Source organism: Ambystoma mexicanum, chromosome 5q, assembly GCF_040938575.1.
Source record: "Ambystoma mexicanum isolate Mex_15411 chromosome 5q, UKY_AmexF1_1, whole genome shotgun sequence".
Taxonomy (NCBI): Eukaryota; Metazoa; Chordata; class Amphibia; order Caudata; family Ambystomatidae; genus Ambystoma; species Ambystoma mexicanum.
The window spans coordinates 726,242,549-726,259,704 of NC_090933.1; positions in this window are offsets into that span (position 1 = coordinate 726,242,549).

Consider the following 17,156-nt stretch of genomic DNA (forward strand, 5'->3'; position numbering starts at 1 on the left):
CCCAAAATTAGGTGTTTATTAATGGAACAAGTATTCAATTTACATACATGTCTAAATTGTCAATAACATATCTATACCAATATTACACAACTCTAATCTTTTCATCTCATTACCTAGTGGCACATAAGTTCAATAAATTGTGTGATCATTTTTTTTTAAATATATATACACACACATACACAACTGTGTATATGTGCACATACATTACTCTTTCAATGTTCACTACTCACCTGACTCAGCGTGTGCTGAAATACAGTTGGAACAGCATTGGGAAGTAATTTGCGAAGGAGTCTGGGGCAATGCTTTTTTGTGAACGTTGATGTTTCGTATATATCTTCCGAGAAGTGCATGCTGCTGATGCGGAATTGATTGCCCCTACTGAAATACACAATTTAACAGCCATGTTAAACCTGGAACATAAGGCCTCATTGTGAGGTTGGAGGTAGCCTTACCGGTAAGAGCGGCAAGGCTACCTCTATACCGGCATGAAAAGCTGGCAACCGTGAATGGACAATTACTGGGGCATTCCTACCTCGCTGGACCTGGTAATTGCCCTTTTGCAGGTGCCGGGAGATCCCCATTCCTATTTCAGCCCCAGAGGGCTCAATGGGAATGGGGATGCCTGTAGCACCGGCACAGTTCATAATGGTGCCGGTGCTACAGGCATGCTGTGCTCGCGGGTGCCTTTCATTCCGCCGGGGCAGAGCTGGCGGAATTAAAGGTATCTGCGGCACAAATCAGAGTTTGCAGCTTCCGTAAGAACGGTACCGACAAGCATACTAGTACCATTGTTACTGTTGCCTTTGTATTTTGCATTGTCTGCATTCAAACATTCTTCTTATTGGGTACTGAATTTTTATTTTGCCTTGACTGCATTCAAACAAACTTTGCTTTTGTATATTTTCTGCAATAGCAATCTTTTACGATTCAATCACTTGTTGGCACGCTTGTTGGAATGTCCCGGATTTCCCAGCTGCTTAGGGCAGACTTCTTCCAGCGTCCTCGATGCTGCTTGCACTATTCCAGAATTTCTTCTCCACCAGCCTTCTGGTTTGCATTGTGTGCACGCTTCTCAAGCATCCAGAGTGGCTATGTGGCCTTCTGGGGCCTGGGGCCTAAATACCTGCAACTCTCTCTTCCTAAATATCTTCCTTCCCGAGCCCTTCGCTCATCCGTCTCCAACTCCCTCAGGGTCAGCCGCTTCTCGAAGCAACGAGCTGGGGGTAGATCTCTCTCCGCGGCAGGAGCCTCCCTCTGGAACAGCCTTCCTGCCTCCCTGAAACTTGAGGAGAACCATCTCCGGTTCCGGAAGCACCTCAAAACCTTCCTCTTTGCTTCTGCTTTCTCTCTCCCTCTCCCCTGCTAATTCTTCACAAAATTCTGCACTGAATCTGAAACTTGGCCACTCTCACCGACCTCGGTCCTGGGCCCAGCCACTCTCCACTTGCACTGCCTCCCTGGCCACCCCTGCACTGCGGGACTGTTCTCTGTATCCCTACAGCCCCCCCTTCCCAGCACTTGTCTGCACTTACCTTGCACTTGCCACCAGCTGGCCCTATTTATTTATTTATCTATTTATTTCTATTCTACTTACCTTGTACTGCACTTTTCCCTTCCCCCTACCCCTGCACTTGCGCAGTCTGAATGACACCTGGCCTAGTAGGATCGTTGTCTGTCCTCCCCCTGTTCCCCCCTCCCTGCCTCGTCGCGCCTTGAAACACTTGTGTATAGGCGCGTTACAAATGCCATATCATCATCATATGTGGTCCCGTGCCAGCTTTCCTTTGCGGCCGGGGGTGAAGACTACTGTCCTGTCGAGCGGCCCAAACTCCAGGAGATTCTGCACTGCTCACGGTGTCTCCACAGCCATCCTTGCTTGCACGCAACATCTCTCTCCCTGTCCCGGCAGCCTTCTCTGCTTCACTAGCTCTCTCAGTGTGCCTTGCATTCAGGAGCCTTAGCGTGGATGGCAACGTCTTCTTCTGCACTGCTCGCTGCACCTCTCTCCTCCATAGTGTGGTTGTCATTTTAAAATGTCCCGCTCATTGCAGGTTTTGAAAAACAATTAGTCTGCATGCTGTACTTTGAGCTCCTGTTACTTTGTATAAACTTTCTTGTCCTCCTCCTCGTCTCAGTACCTGAGTGCTTAAAGGAGTTGAAGTCTATAACTTTCTTTGGGCTTAACTTAACTTTAACTCCTTAATTGGTTTTTCTCACAGATTTCACAAAAAGGCACATCAAGAACAAAAGGTGCTAGGTGTTAGTTAGTTGTGTTAGTTATGGGTGTTTGGGTGAAAGGTGGGGGCCTGACTAGAACCACAATAGGCCATTAAGAACTCGGGTATCAGAGAGGCTTCCTCATGGGGAAGGGGGGAACACTGTGACTCCTCCAATGAAGTTATTACATCTCCCGAATAGTTGTCTCTTCCCATGTGATCCTCCCTCATATAACCAGCCCCAGGGTTAGGATCAGGTAGCGGATGCTATCCCCTGGCCACATGGGAGGAGGTCACTGCCGGGGAATCCGTCATGACTCCATTGGATTCATCACACTCCTTTGAGGTGTACATGGTATTTGGCACCTTGTGCTTTCTCATCCATCCAGCCCCCTAGCGAGCGCACGGTCACAGGTGGCAACTGCCATTCATACTGAGGGGGGTGGATGTGGATGAGGTGAGCGCAATAGGCCCAGAACCTAGTCAAAGGACACAGAGATATGTTGATTGCAGGGACAGAGTCTTCAAAGGGGAGTATGGAGACACCCAGTCTGGGGTGGCCTTGTGGCCAATGGTCCCCATGCTAAAGACCCCTTTGAGGTGTACCTGGTATTCGGCACCTTGTTCCTTCCTATCCACCCAGCCCCCTAGCGAGTGCACGGTCACAGGTGACAACTGCTATTGATACTGGAAGGGGGATGGATGTGGATAAGGCAAGCGCAATAGGCCTGGAACTTCATCCAAGGACACACAGATATGTTAAAAGCAGGGACAGGGTCTTTTAGGGGGAGTATGGAGACAACTGGTCCTAGGTGGACAATTGCCTATAGACGCTAGCACACGTCGAGTTGTATATTCTCTTACACTGTGCTGGACCTGCTGGCCCAAAAATACAAAATAAACACCTTGAAGGCTTTGAAAAAATGTGTGCATTGACAAGGGATAACTCTTCAGTTACATTATGATATAGTTTGAATGATATTTGAAAATTATTGATTTCAGTAACAATAAACTTTCTTGATGTAGATGATATGGTATACATTTTTGAAAATTATACTTGGAGGTGTTGGTAACTAAGAAATGATTTGATTGAATTGTCATATTACCACATTGATTTGATTTACTATGTCAGTAAAAGTGTTAACACTGTTAAGTTTTCTTGAAAGAGTTTATTCAGAAATAGAATGCAATTTAATATAGAATACATGAAGGCAAACCGTAACATGTGAATACATTTTAAAAATTGGATTTTCATTTGCCCTTTTAATGCAAGTACAGACTATTTGTTATCTTCACTGCGGTATACGTGCCCTGATTTATGTTGTTGTAGAAAAGATGAGATTTGAAAGGAAAACTGAAAACTTTAAATGGAACACTTAGTAAATTAAATAATTTGAAAAAATCCAATGAAAATGTATTGTATACATATATTTTCTATTGACAGTTACCTTTTTCTGGTAAAATACTACTTTTCTAAAGAAAAGGTTGATGGAATATGCCAACTACAAATTATACTTCTGTGTTTGAGGCCCATGTGGTGTACAGAGTCACAAGGGAATTCTTCACAAATGGCTCGAACCACACAGGTAGGAATTACTTGTCGAATGGAGAATCTTAGTCTTCCATGAATACACCATGTAAACGCTTGATAGGCGACAAGCCTGTACCATCTGTGTAACAAATACAGAAAAAGATTTGTTGAATGAATCCAATATTTGCATTTATCTTATTTGGACTATAATTTAAATTGCAAGAGATTAGTATGTTTGAAAAAAGTATCTTTGTGAGTAAAGTACTGACAGTACAATTCTTTTCAAGTCAGGATTATTTAGAAATGTGTACGCCCTTTCGAACAATAAAAGATAGGAACCTAGGTAAAGAAAAGTATATCCTTACAGGAAATTAAATTGTAATGCTGCATCGTTAAATACAATGGGCCTCATTACGAGGTGGGCGGTAAGGGATTACCGGTACTGGTAAGGGCACCGGTACCGGTAATCCCTTACCGCCCTATTATCTGTTCCCTTTGCGGGTCCTCCCTTAACGCCTGGTTTTAACGCCGTTATTAGCGCCTTCCCCATTCCCATTGAGCCCTATGGGAGCTCAAATGGGAATGGGGAAGGGCCCTGGTGAATGGGGAATTACCGCCCCCGCCATCCTTGGAATGGGGCGGTAAGGATTTGGAGGCAGCCATGGCGCTAATAGCGCCATGGTTACCTCCAAACTCCTAATGAGGCCCAATGTTTAATAGTTTAGGCTTAAATTAAGAAGTATACCTTTTTTCAAATATATGAAATATTTTGTCGCCAGTGCCCCATCCCACTCATAATTCTGAAGGAAAACAACAATGGCTACAGTTCAAGGTTGTCACAAATAAAATGTATAAACACAAAACGTACTCATTACTTGAAGAACGAGGGCAAACTGTTGCTCTAAGTTCATGCATCAGGACCATCATCATTCTCAAGACAGATCCTGTAAAGCAGGCTGCACTGAAGTCATGCAGCTGAGTAACGCATAGCAGTGGAGGTTCTTCTTCGGCTTCACAGGCCAAGCAGTCAGAGTTTTCTCTGCAGTAGCAGTTCTCGACTAAAGTTGGTATTACCTATCATCGAAGGTAGGTTCACCAAGTGGAAACATCACGACTTACAGTAGATTGCCCACCTTTTCACCTTCTATCTCTGTCGAGCATTTCCTCTTCTGTATACCCCTACTCGTATAGTTAGGGCTAAATTGTTGCCATCATTCTTGAGTATTTAAGTATAAAATCAACTGTGGGAGAAAAATAAAAAAATGTGTATTTTGGCTAAAGTAACACAATGAGGTTTTGGTTTAAAATGCAATGTTAAATAAACCTATGAGATGAAAATGAAATTTTTCAAAAACCCATAGTGCAAAGACAAAAGGAATAGACCTGTATCTGACATTTTGCATTGGCGCATGTAAACAATTATTAATGTAAATATAAACAATTTAATTGGTGTAGTAAAGACATTTGTAATTATATGAAAACGTTTTAATTCATTTGAGGTAGTGTAAGTACCTGGTCTCAGTACGTCGTAATTGGTAGATAGCTGAACACAGCAAATCGAATTCATGGAGGTTTGGAATGAAATAGACTGACAGGAAGGAAGGAGACAGTCCAATGTTGTCTGATCAGAAAGGGTTGTTTATATTTAGCGAGGAAAGAGGCGTTTTGACAGTTCCATGGAGACACATCAATAGATTGTGCACAGGGGACATTCAAATGAAATGTGCACTGGCATTGTGACAAGGGGTGTAAGCATCGAATGATGTCAGCTACAAGGGTGGGTGATCTGATTTACTGATGGGGGGGTATTTGAATTTAGGGCGATGGATCAATGGATAAGATTAGCACAAGATTGCGAGAATGTGAGAAAACCCAATGTAAGATTCATTGGATTTTTTTTCTTGAATTGATCAATATATGCTCAAAAATACATGCCTGATCGCTTATGTCAATACAATTCCTGAGAGAACTTCCCCTTCAAGATCCTGGAGAAGGAATTAGGAAATTAGAGATACAATGTAAACACCAACACTGTGGCTGAATAAGAACAAATAAACTTGAACGTATCTTGTAAAAGCTGAGCTGGATGATATGGTGTTCTTGGGAGCGTCAACGATTTTTGCACAGTTATCTATTTCTTCTACATCAATGGCCTGGTGACAATGTTATTCTTTCAACTTGTAGCTCTTATATGTCCCCTCCACAATGATGAGAACTCTCAGGGACGTTCCTAAATGCAGATGGAAACTTAAAAGCGTTTTGTGTGTATGCAGTGTTGTGGCCTTCCACTTTATGCCTTTTGTATTGTTTTACAAGAAGAACAGTAAAGAAAAGTATAATACAAAAAAAGAAGATTTTAGAGACAAATTATTTAAATTTTATCTTTGCAGTTTGAAGCCCACACATCCTTGGATAATGTGATTGATCCACTCGGGAAGATTGTATGGAGGCCCCAGTGGCTTGCTTAACAGCTCACACTTATTCTTAAAACAATGTCTAAATGGTAAATCAAGATAAAGGAAAAGAAGCACCAGACTTACCCTGGAGTTGCTTATCGAGTCAAAGGATGTTGACTCAGGTGCCTGCGGTGGTGGTAAATGACACCCATCCTAAGAGGTGTTCCGCTTTACAGGTTAATGGTTAGGCAACATCTCAGTGTGGAACTTTGCTGGGCTGGCCCAGAGGTGGATTTCAAAGAGTGGCTTGATTTCATATCCAGTTTTGAGTTTAGCTTTTGGCACTTAACGGGCATCAAAACCATTCCACCTATTAGGATTTCTGAACTTTATTGTTAAAGCAGTGAGGAGGGCTAGACAAGGTCTATTTTATATACGAATGTATATGCTTCTGCAAAGCTGCAGTAGAAGGGGGTTTCACATTCTATATTTAATATTAGTATCCAGCGAGGTGGGTTTGGCGGCCTCTCAGCCAATCGGGAGGCTCAGAATGCAGGCGTTACCAGACAGTAATCCCACCGCCCTGAGCCTCCTCAGGGCTGGAGGCCGCCATCTCCCCTCGCCGGAGAATCCAGTAAGTCTTCCCTCCCCCATCCCTCATCCACAGAATGTCCTCACCTGCCTCCCGACCCCACTTACCTTCTTTCCTGGCCATTTTAGAAGCGGACGCCGGTGGGAACACTTCTGTCCCCAGCATGTCCGATCCCGATCTGCGACAGGCCGTCATGGAAAGGAAGAGGGACTACATGTAGTCCCTTCTGTCCTTTCCATGGCGGCCATTTGTTTGTTTACCTTTTTCCCTCTTTTTTGAATGGCCACCATGGAAAGGGAGAAGAGACTGCATGTAGTCCCTTCTCCCTTTCCATGGTTGCCATTTTGTTTGTTTACTTTTTTACACTTATTTTCAATGGCCTCCATTCAAAGGGAAAACAGACTTTGTTTTCCTTTCCCAGGAGGCCATTTTTTTATTTTGTTTTTCTGTTCTGAAACCCTGAAGCGTTTTGGAACAGAAAAAAATGCTTTTAGTACCCCAGTCTTACGGGCCAGGGTACTAATAGCAATAAGCCCCTCGCAGGGGGTGCATTACCACTTCAGGTAATGCCCGGGGCCTTTGCTAAGGCCCTCACTTCTCTCAGGCCTGTAACTATGGGCCATGGGCATTACCTCAAGTGGTAAGCCCCCCCCCCCGCTCGGGGCGTATTGCTTAAATAATGTGTATGTTCTTTCGTGTCAAACCAGAAATTGCCGTAAATTGTACTCGGTGAATTTTTATAACAATAAAAAGGGGAAAGATTACATCTTGTTACTGGCAAAATTGAAATTCACACTTTAGACTATTTCCCATTGATAATTTGGCCCTGGTAGGAGAAGATTTTAATGTTAAACTAGGTAAGGGGTGGGACCCTATGATAGTTTACAATGAGGAAGAAGATTGGGGGGCGTGGCTAGGCGGCCATGCGGTGAGACGCACAACAGGGAAGCTCCCGTAAGATCCTGTAAATAATCCGATCAAAACTGACTTAACGGACTCCAAACTTGACAGGCAAGCGTCGGAAGGTCCATCAACCACTCGTTCCGAATCCGGCGCAGAATCGGACCGGGGAACGTTGGAAAAAGTGCAGCAAACTCACAGCGAGCCGGAGGCAAGATGGCGGCCCGCTGAGGACAGCCCAGCAGAGCGGCGACCCGAGACGGGAGACAGCGAGAAGCCGTTAGACGGAGCCGCGGGCCCGCAGAGGGGAGGAGAGTATCGGCGGTAGGCGTACGCAGGAAGAGGAGTGGCCGTGACACGGAAAGTGGAGCGGCTGTGGAGGAGTGGCGCGGAGGGAGCTAAATAAGCCCCGTAAGCCAGCGAGGACCCAGCGCGCGAGCTCCAGGGTTCCAAGGAGCATCAGCAGCAGGTGTACGGAGAAGGGAGAGTGGCCGCGAAAGCGGAGCGGCTGCGGAGGAGGCAGCGCGGAGGAAGCTGAATAAGCCCCGAACGCCAGCGAGGATCCGGCACTCAAGGATTGGGCGCCGGGGCTCCGTGTGGAGGACCGCACCCTCTCACGGACGGGGGCTAGCACACACCGAGGACTCACAAAAGAGTAGGGGGGCACGGAGAAGGAGACACAGCGGGTGGCCGCTACCCCGGGATCGCTCCAAGGACATAACACGGCCCAGCAGTAAGAAGGAGAGGAGAGAGCTGGGAGGCCCACAGGATACCCTGAGGGCGCGCATGAACACCCGAGAACAAAGGGAAATCCCCAAGAGAGCACAACAGACCGACGGAGGGGATAGCCAGGATTGTTTAAAACATAGGCCCCCCGGAGAGGTTAATAACCATAATCCACTGGTAAAGGAGGTGAGGAGGAGCTGGGGGGAGCCCATTCCATCCAGAGACATACAGACACATTTAAGTACCGAAACAACCCCAAGAGAGTGCTGAGGATCGGAGGAGCAGACATAAAAGCAAGATGGCGGCCCGCTAACACACAGCCAACGGCCTAGAGACCCAGAGCGGGAGACTGCGAGAGGCGGCCGGTCGGCACTGCGAACCCGGGAAGGAAGGAAGAGGGCTGCTGAGGAGAGAGGGGTAAGCCCCCAGGCAGAGGGTGCCGGGGCTCCGTGGACCGGCAACAGCGAGCGCCTGGACGCGGTTGCAAGAAGGCGGCACTGAGGGAGCGTGATAGGCTCCGCAGGCTCCGCAAGCCGAGGAGGACCCGTGCCGAGGACGGCGTCGCCCCCGGCCCCCGCCGGCCTCACTAACAAGGGTGCTGGGGACCCAGGAGAGAGCAGAGGGGCGAGACGCCGCTGGACCACCCCGGGGCACCGGAGAAACCCAACGGCTAGCAGGTGAGAGCACCAGTAGGTCTGCAAGGCACCCGACAACACAGGGAACCCCAGGCAGGGGTACAAAGGGTGCATATAGACCACCCTAGCACAACGGGCAGAACCCATATCCCTCCAGGAAAGTGACAACGACCCTGGGGGAAGTGGGGCAGGCGGAGAACAGCATATCGGGCAGCCCCCACCCAACCAGAACCGGACCCCACACGGACCCGGCGCACAGGCCACAGATAACGGACAAGAAGCAGTGCAGTACCCAAGGCCCGCACGGCGAGTATGCCCAATAAGAAGGTGGAGGGGAAAACAAAACAAGTTAGCATGGATAACTTTGCCAAAGCACCAGACAATAGGCAGCCGAATTCGTCAGAGGCAGCACTGACTGGGGCCAACACCCCACACCCACCAGACAGAGGCAAAGATGGGCAAATCCTAGAGGCAATCGCCACTCTACAGGCGACGCTTGAGAAGAAAATGGACACGGCCATAGGGGCCCTGAAGGCATCCCTGGAACAAAAATTGGACACAGTGATGGTGGACGTGGGCCTCCTTCGCCAGGACGCGAGAAACCTGGCGGACAGAGTGACAACAGTGGAGCAGCAGGTACAGCAGAACACAGCGGACTCCGCCACCACAGGGTCCCAATTGACGGAGGTGCTCCAGAGGGTCAAGATCCTGGAAAGGAGAGCAGAAGACGCAGAAGGGAGGGCGAGGAGAAATAACATCTGCATAATCGGGGTTCCGGAAGGGGAGGAAGGGAACGACCCCACGGAATATATTGAGAACATGCTCCTACAGGAGGTTGGAGCTGGAACCCTGTCCCAAGGCTTTGTGGTGGAACGGGCACATAGAGCATTGATGCGAAGACCCCAGCCGGGTGCCCCCCCCCAGAGCCATGATCGCTAAAATCATGAATTTTAAGGACAGAGAAAAGATACTGGCGTTCTCGAGGGGGGGAGGGGAGATTATCAGAAATTCATCCAAGATTACCATATACCCGGACTACACAATTACAGTCCAAAAACAAAGGGCGCAGTTTGGCCCCACAAAGGAACGCCTCAGAAAAGCAGAGATACGATATATGCTTCTGTTTCCGGCTAAAATGAAGGTGATACATAAAGGGAAGACACACTTCTTCGAGTCCACGGAAGAGGCAAACACGTGGATGGACGCCCAAGGAATCCCCCAACTGGAGCAGCGGAACGTTAACAGAGGCAGAGCCCAGCCCGGGCGAGAGATCCGCAGATAGTCAGAATCAAGGAAGCCAAGTATCAAACAAACGAGAAGTCAGTAACAGGAGAAGAAATAAGAAGGGAGCAACCAACCCGAACAAACCGCACCAGCCTAGTAGGACGCACCCCCAAGAAGTGCGAATGAGAGTTCAGATGCCAGTTCAAAGGCATCACGCTGCAGCAAGCCGGCCTCATCCTGAGGACAAGGCAAGAGAAGCGGCGAAGCCCGAGCAGGGGGAGGGTGGCTGGGCGTTTGTTTTTTAGTTACAGTTCAGCTTATTGATAGACAAGAAGAATTGGAAAATGGCATTGGCGTTGGAGGAATGGTTAAAGACTATGATGGGGAAATATCAGCACTCAGTGACCGGAGCGAACCACAGCAAGGATCCAGGAGACAGGGCCTACAAGAGGAGAAGAGAGCGAGCCCCACGCGGGTGACCTCGGTCACCAGCAATGGACACGGATGCGGGGAAATGGGCAAACGAACAGGGCCATGGGAAGACGAGGCCTGGACTGCAAACACCCATGAGTCGGGATGAGCTAACAATAGCAACATGGAACGTGAGAGGCCTTAACGCGTACGTCAAAAGACTGCGAGTATACGCTTGGCTGAACAAAATGAAGGTCAAGATAGCAATGCTCCAAGAAACGCACCTGACAAGAGAGAAGCAGTCCAAGGTCGATCGGAAATGGGGAGGGCAAATGTATAGTGCCACATATTCCAACTATGCAAGAGGGGCGCTGATTTGGATCGCCCCGGGAGTCCCATTCCAACTCATAAAAAAGGAGATTGACCAAGAAGGAAGAACGGTGATAGTGCATGGAATGCTGGAGAACAGGGAAGTGTGCCTAGTTAACACCTATGCTCCAAATCACGACACGAGAGAGTACTTCAGAAAACTGACACCTAAACTAGCCCAGTACAGAGACACAATGTTCATCTGGGCCGGGGACTTCAATTGCGCCCTGAACCCGCTTCTGGATCGATCGGACGACAAACTTAAGAGGCCAGCACCACCTGCCAAGGAACTACAGAGGGCACTAGACCACTTGAAGCTGGCGGACGTCTGGAGACAGGTACACGGGGCGAGAAGAGGGTACACACACTACAGCGCACCCCATGGAACATTTACACGGATAGATTACATAATCACAAGCACGGAATCATTACACGAATTCACAGGAATTAGCATTAAAGCCCGAACGCTTTCAGACCACGCGCCAATACTGACATCATGGGCATACACACAGGGGAGAGCTCCAATACCAACGTGGCGGCTCCGGGCAGAAGCTCTGGACGAGGGAGAATTCCAAGAACACGTACAGGGGGCAATAGATGATTACTTTGAACACAACACAGGGAGTGTGGAGAGCAATGCCACGCTCTGGGATGCGTTCAAGGTGGTATTAAGGGGGGCAGCGATCGGCAAAATGGGCGGCTTAAAGGGAGCGGCCATAGCAGAACTTAACGATCTAGAAAAAAAGATAGAAATAGAAGAACAGAGGGCGCAGGCAGCGGGGGAGGAGCCACAGAAACTGATGGAGCTGAGAACAGGGTGCATAGAACTCTGGGAGAAGTTGGGACGGTTGAATTATGGGAGGTATTTACAAAGGTTACACGCGGAAGGGGACAAACCCAGTAGGCTCCTGGCCTGGCTCACTAGGCAAGAAAAAAAGAGGGAACCCATTACAGTGTTAGAAGATGGAACAGGGGAGGAGGTTAGGGGCCAAGAGCACATTAATCATCTATTTGCGGAGTTCTACGAGGAACTATACGCCCCCAACCCGGAGGTAGACTCTGAGGACATAACTGACGCATTAGCAGAAATAAGTTTGCCAAAGTTAACGGAAGAGCAGGCCCAAATGCTTGATGCCCCACTCACAGAGGTAGAGATAGCGGATATAATAGCAGAGCTCCCTACAGGCAAGTCCCCGGGCCCGGACGGACTCCCAGGAGAGTTCTACAAAAAGTTCAAAGACACTATCACCCCAAGGTTATTGGAGACATATCAAGATGCATATGAAAGTGCACGATTACCGGCTAGCATGTCGGAGTCCATCATCGTCCCGATCCTTAAGCCAGGAAAACGGCCCACAAGTTGCACGGCATACAGGCCTATTTCCCTTATAAACCAGGACGCTAAGATACTAACGGCGGCTTTAGCTAACCGTCTGAAGCAAGTGATCCCCACATTGATTCATCCTGATCAAACAGGTTACGTTCCTGGGCGAAACACATCATGGAACCTCCGTAGACTACACCACGTGATTGACAGAACTAACCGGGGACGGGGAGAATGTGCGATAGTGTCTCTTGACGCTGTCAAAGCATTCGATTCAGTGAATTGGGGGTGGATGGTGAGGGTTCTCGCCCACTTCGGCATTGGCGAGGGTTTCCTCAGGTGGATCAGGCTACTGTATGGTGAGCCCAGAGCCAGGGTAAAGACAGGGAGATATATCTCAAAGGAATGGAAGATTTATAGAGGAACAAAACAAGGGTGCCCACTATCACCAATGCTATATATCCTGGCCCTGGAGCCACTGGCGGCCTTCCTTAGAGCAGAGTACAGAGACACAGGGATTGAAGTGGACGGGGTGCTCCATCAAATTTCGCTGTATGCGGACGATATGTTATTGTTCGTAGAAAACCCCCGCATTAACCTGCCCTGCCTCTTAGAAGCAATAGGAGCATATACCAGACTCTCAGGCATAGCAATAAACAAAGAGAAGTCCCTGATCTTCCCCCTGGCGAATCTGAGACGGGCCCCCCCCGGAGGGACTCCCAGACGTGGGCCTAGCGTGGGCGCCACAATCCTTCAAATATCTTGGGATAGAGGTCCACCATGATATTACAGACACTCACCGACATAATACGCAAGCAGCCCTGGACACAACACGAAAATGTATGGCCTTCTGGAGAACACTCCCATTGGGGATGATAGGCAGGGCCGCTCTCCTAAAAATGGTAGTACTTCCACGCCTGTTATACTTTTTCACCAACATCCCATACAGCATCCCTAGGACATTCTTCACGAACCTAAACACAATAGCAAGAAACTACCTATGGGCAGGGGGGAGAAACAGGGTTGCAATGAGGACCCTACAGAGAGACTATGAGGGAGGAGGCATCAGACTTCCGGACTTTGAAAGATATTATCTAGCAGGGCAGTTACAATTTGTGGTCAAATGGCTAGGGGAGGATGAAACAATGGACAAAACTAACTTCCAGCCCGCACTGAAAGCACACTACCTGAGGGAATTACCGTGGCTGGACAAACCCCTGCTCAGGACTCTACCGTACATGCTCAATCTCGCAGTGAGACTGTGGTGGAGAGCATGGAAACTGCAGGGGACGAAGGACCCCTACTCAGCGCAAATACCCCTGGCGGGCCTGGTGGGCACGGACATGAATTTGCTGGCAGTGTTCCGTGCACAGTGGGAGGCCAAAGGGGTAGCGCAAATCGGAGATATGAGAAGAGAGGGGAGATGGGCAGACTTCCAAGAAATGATGGAAGAATACGATATACACGAGGGCCAATTCATCCTGTACAACAGACTAATCCTCAGAATTAAAGATAGGTGGCCAGAATGGGAAGACCAAGAAGAACCAGCAGGTGCATTGGATATGTGGTACGACATTTCAGAGGGGACACACACGACCTCCAGACTATACGAGCAAATGCTGAGACCCCACACAGAACAAGAGCTGCACATAAAACAAAGCTGGGAAGAAGAACTCCACAGACCACTCAGTGATCATGAATGGAACAGGGTGCTGAGATACCCCAAAAAAGTGTCCAGGAACGCAAGGTTCAAACAGGCCCAGTTGTACGTGACGCACAGGGCGTACCTCACACCTAAGAGGATGAAACTGATACGCGGGGGCGACCCCGGCGGGTGCCCACGGTGCTCGACCGAGGAGGCAGACATGGTGCACATGTTTTGGACATGTCCGGTGATACAGATGTTTTGGGAAGGCATCAGGACTAAAATAGCGAACAACGGCCTTCAGATACAGACGGAGCACCCTGAATGGTACCTGCTGGGCCTCTTCCCACGAGGAGGTAGGGACAGAGTGCACCTAGCAAAAATGGAAGATTTGATATGCATTTTAGCCAAAAGAAGGATAGCCATGTCCTGGAAATCTAGAGAAGGCCCGACCATAGAAGCATGGTGGGCGGACCTCCGAAAGTGGACACTAGCAGAAACAGCGGTATGGATCAGAGCAGTGCAGAGAGGGGAGGGGGAAACAGGGGGGAAAATAGCTGCATGGAACTCCCTAGTGCAGAACCTATTTGAACGAGAGGAAGAGGAAACTGACGAGGAGGACCAGGAGGATGCTGGGGGATACCAGAGCGCCCAGGACAGGGACACACAAGGGACAGAAGTATAGACAACATGGTATGGACATCGAGGCAACCAGTGGAAGCAGCCACAGGCAGGGAAAACAAGCTGTTGGACACTTCGGGATGATGACCCCATGGCAGAATCCGCCGGAAAGCCAAAATGCCAGCCGAATGTTTGAATGTTCGTATGTTGTATGTATATGTTGTGATTTGGAAAATAAAAGAAATTTTAAAAAAAATGAGGAAGAAGATTGTGCCTATAATATACTCTCCCGGCTGCCCTGAGTGATTCTTCATCTTGTGATAAGGTGCCTCTCATTTGGCAGATTGCATTGAAATGCAACCATGGGCCAAGAATGGCATAATACTGCCTGATGTTCATGGTAGGTGCACCTATGATAATGGAAGTTGCTGCAGTATTATTGATTATATTCATATTCAACTACTGGATAGGCATGAAAGTGACTGTAAATCTATTTCGCTCGATTTTTACTAGGATATGGCTGAGAGTGGAAGAAAGTCTCCTGGGGGTCCTGTCCATGGTCCGATAGTAAAAGAAAGGCCAACTAAATGATCAAGGGCCAATGGTGGTCAGCTATATGAGAGGGTGATCAACAAGTATTGCTCAGAGGATTTGGAGTGCTTGAGGCTTGACAAACCACCCGATGAGTGACTTTGTACTTTAATAGTACATATTAGGGAAGCCCTATGCCACAGTAGGAGGGGATGATAATTACATCATCCGGCAATCCTGGCAAAATCCAGAATGCAAGGAGCTAAAGAGAGCTTGAAAGTATGCCCTCAAAGAAGTCCCCAAAGACTCAGTCAAAGTTAGGGCAAGGAGACCAGTATATAGGAAGGGCCATAAAATAAGGAAATGTCAGTTGGCTTCTGAGAAATTAGTTGCACTGGTTAATGCGGCTAATAACAAGGATTCAAAGGTATTTATTCTGGAAGGTTGTTGCTAAAAACACCCAGATTCCTGATTTGGGTTTTCTGCCTGTTTTTGTGGATTACGTGGATGAGGATTCCTGGTTCCTTTTCTTTAGCAGTCTTTATGGGAATGAGGGAGAGGTGCACTCTCAAAGTGCCTGTTGTCAACCTGATACTGAGTGTGATTTAAGTGTGCAGCCTTCGTCCCTTGAAACAGTAACCCTTTTGGAGGTCCAAGCCGTACTTAGGAAACATGTCCCGTTTAAGAGCTGGCAGGCGAAATCCCAAAAGATCTGTTTCGTAGAGTTGAGGTCCTCCGGTTGCGCTATTTGACCCTAACCTTTAACTCAATTATTGAATTTAAGGTAATAACAGCCAGTTGGAAGAAGGGTCTGATTGTGCCCATATTTAAGGAGAGAGATCACTTCAGCCTGTATTATTATCGCCTGATCAACCTTCAAAATGGTTCTTCAAAAATGTACACGTGTGATTTTAGGTAGATTATTGGTTTGGGTCACAATGTACAGCTGGGTTTTAGAGAAGGGGTAGGGATTATACATCAAAGTATGAATTTTTATTTAATTTGAAGTAAATATGTTTTTTGTCTACGTGGGCTTTATGAATTTATTCTCAATCTTCAACCATTTAGACATGACATGTTTATGGATGGAATTCCTCATAGCTATGAGACTCCCTGATTCTCAAGATTGTATTTTACAGGTACTTCATTCTGGGGACAGCCCAAGAATGTGCTCTGGAACAGATGGGGAATTGACAAGGGAATTCACCTTCAACAGGGATGTGGTAGGGATGTGTGCTGGCCCCCTTGCTCTTCAATTTATATACAAATTCTCTCATGATGGTTTACGCATAATAACTGCTAATGTTTCATGGGAAGGTGATAGGAGAATTCCACTTTTGCAATACGCAGATCACGCTGTGCTTTTAATGGGAACACCAACGGTGCTAAAGTCACTAGCTGATGCTTACACGGATTATACGGTGGGTAGAAGGCTGAGGGTTAATGTCAGTATAAGCAGCGTCATGTCTTTCTCGAGATCCAATAAAGGTTCGAGGAACATTTTATGCAACAATCAGTGTTTGCCCTGTGGCAAATCTTTTGATTACTTAGGAATAAAAGTGAATAGTAAACTTGGTTGGACAGAGCAGTTACAGAAACTAGCTTTCGGGATGAAACAGTGTACTTGGCCAATTTTTTGATTTTAACGAAATGTAAAGTCCCACCCAGTTAAACACCTACGGTCCATTTATAAGAATAAAGCGCCCCAACTCAGGGTTTCGGCAGCAAGACCTGGGGGGCAGACAAACCCAAATATACTAGCAACGGTGAAAACTCCTATGTATGTACGTTTTTGGGGGTTCTGCGATCAACATCTAATCGCGTGACACATTTGGCACTTGTTATGGATAATTTCTATGACTACCTTGTGATTTATCCCCTTATCATCTGGGTATTGATATGGGGAATTGTTCGATTGGCTCTCACAAAGTCTAAAATAAATAATTTGAGTTTTTTTTGCTGTGTGTCAAGATCCGCTGGTTTTATTATGTAAATAAGTGTTTGCTAGCTGTATATATGGGGAAATGGTACACGA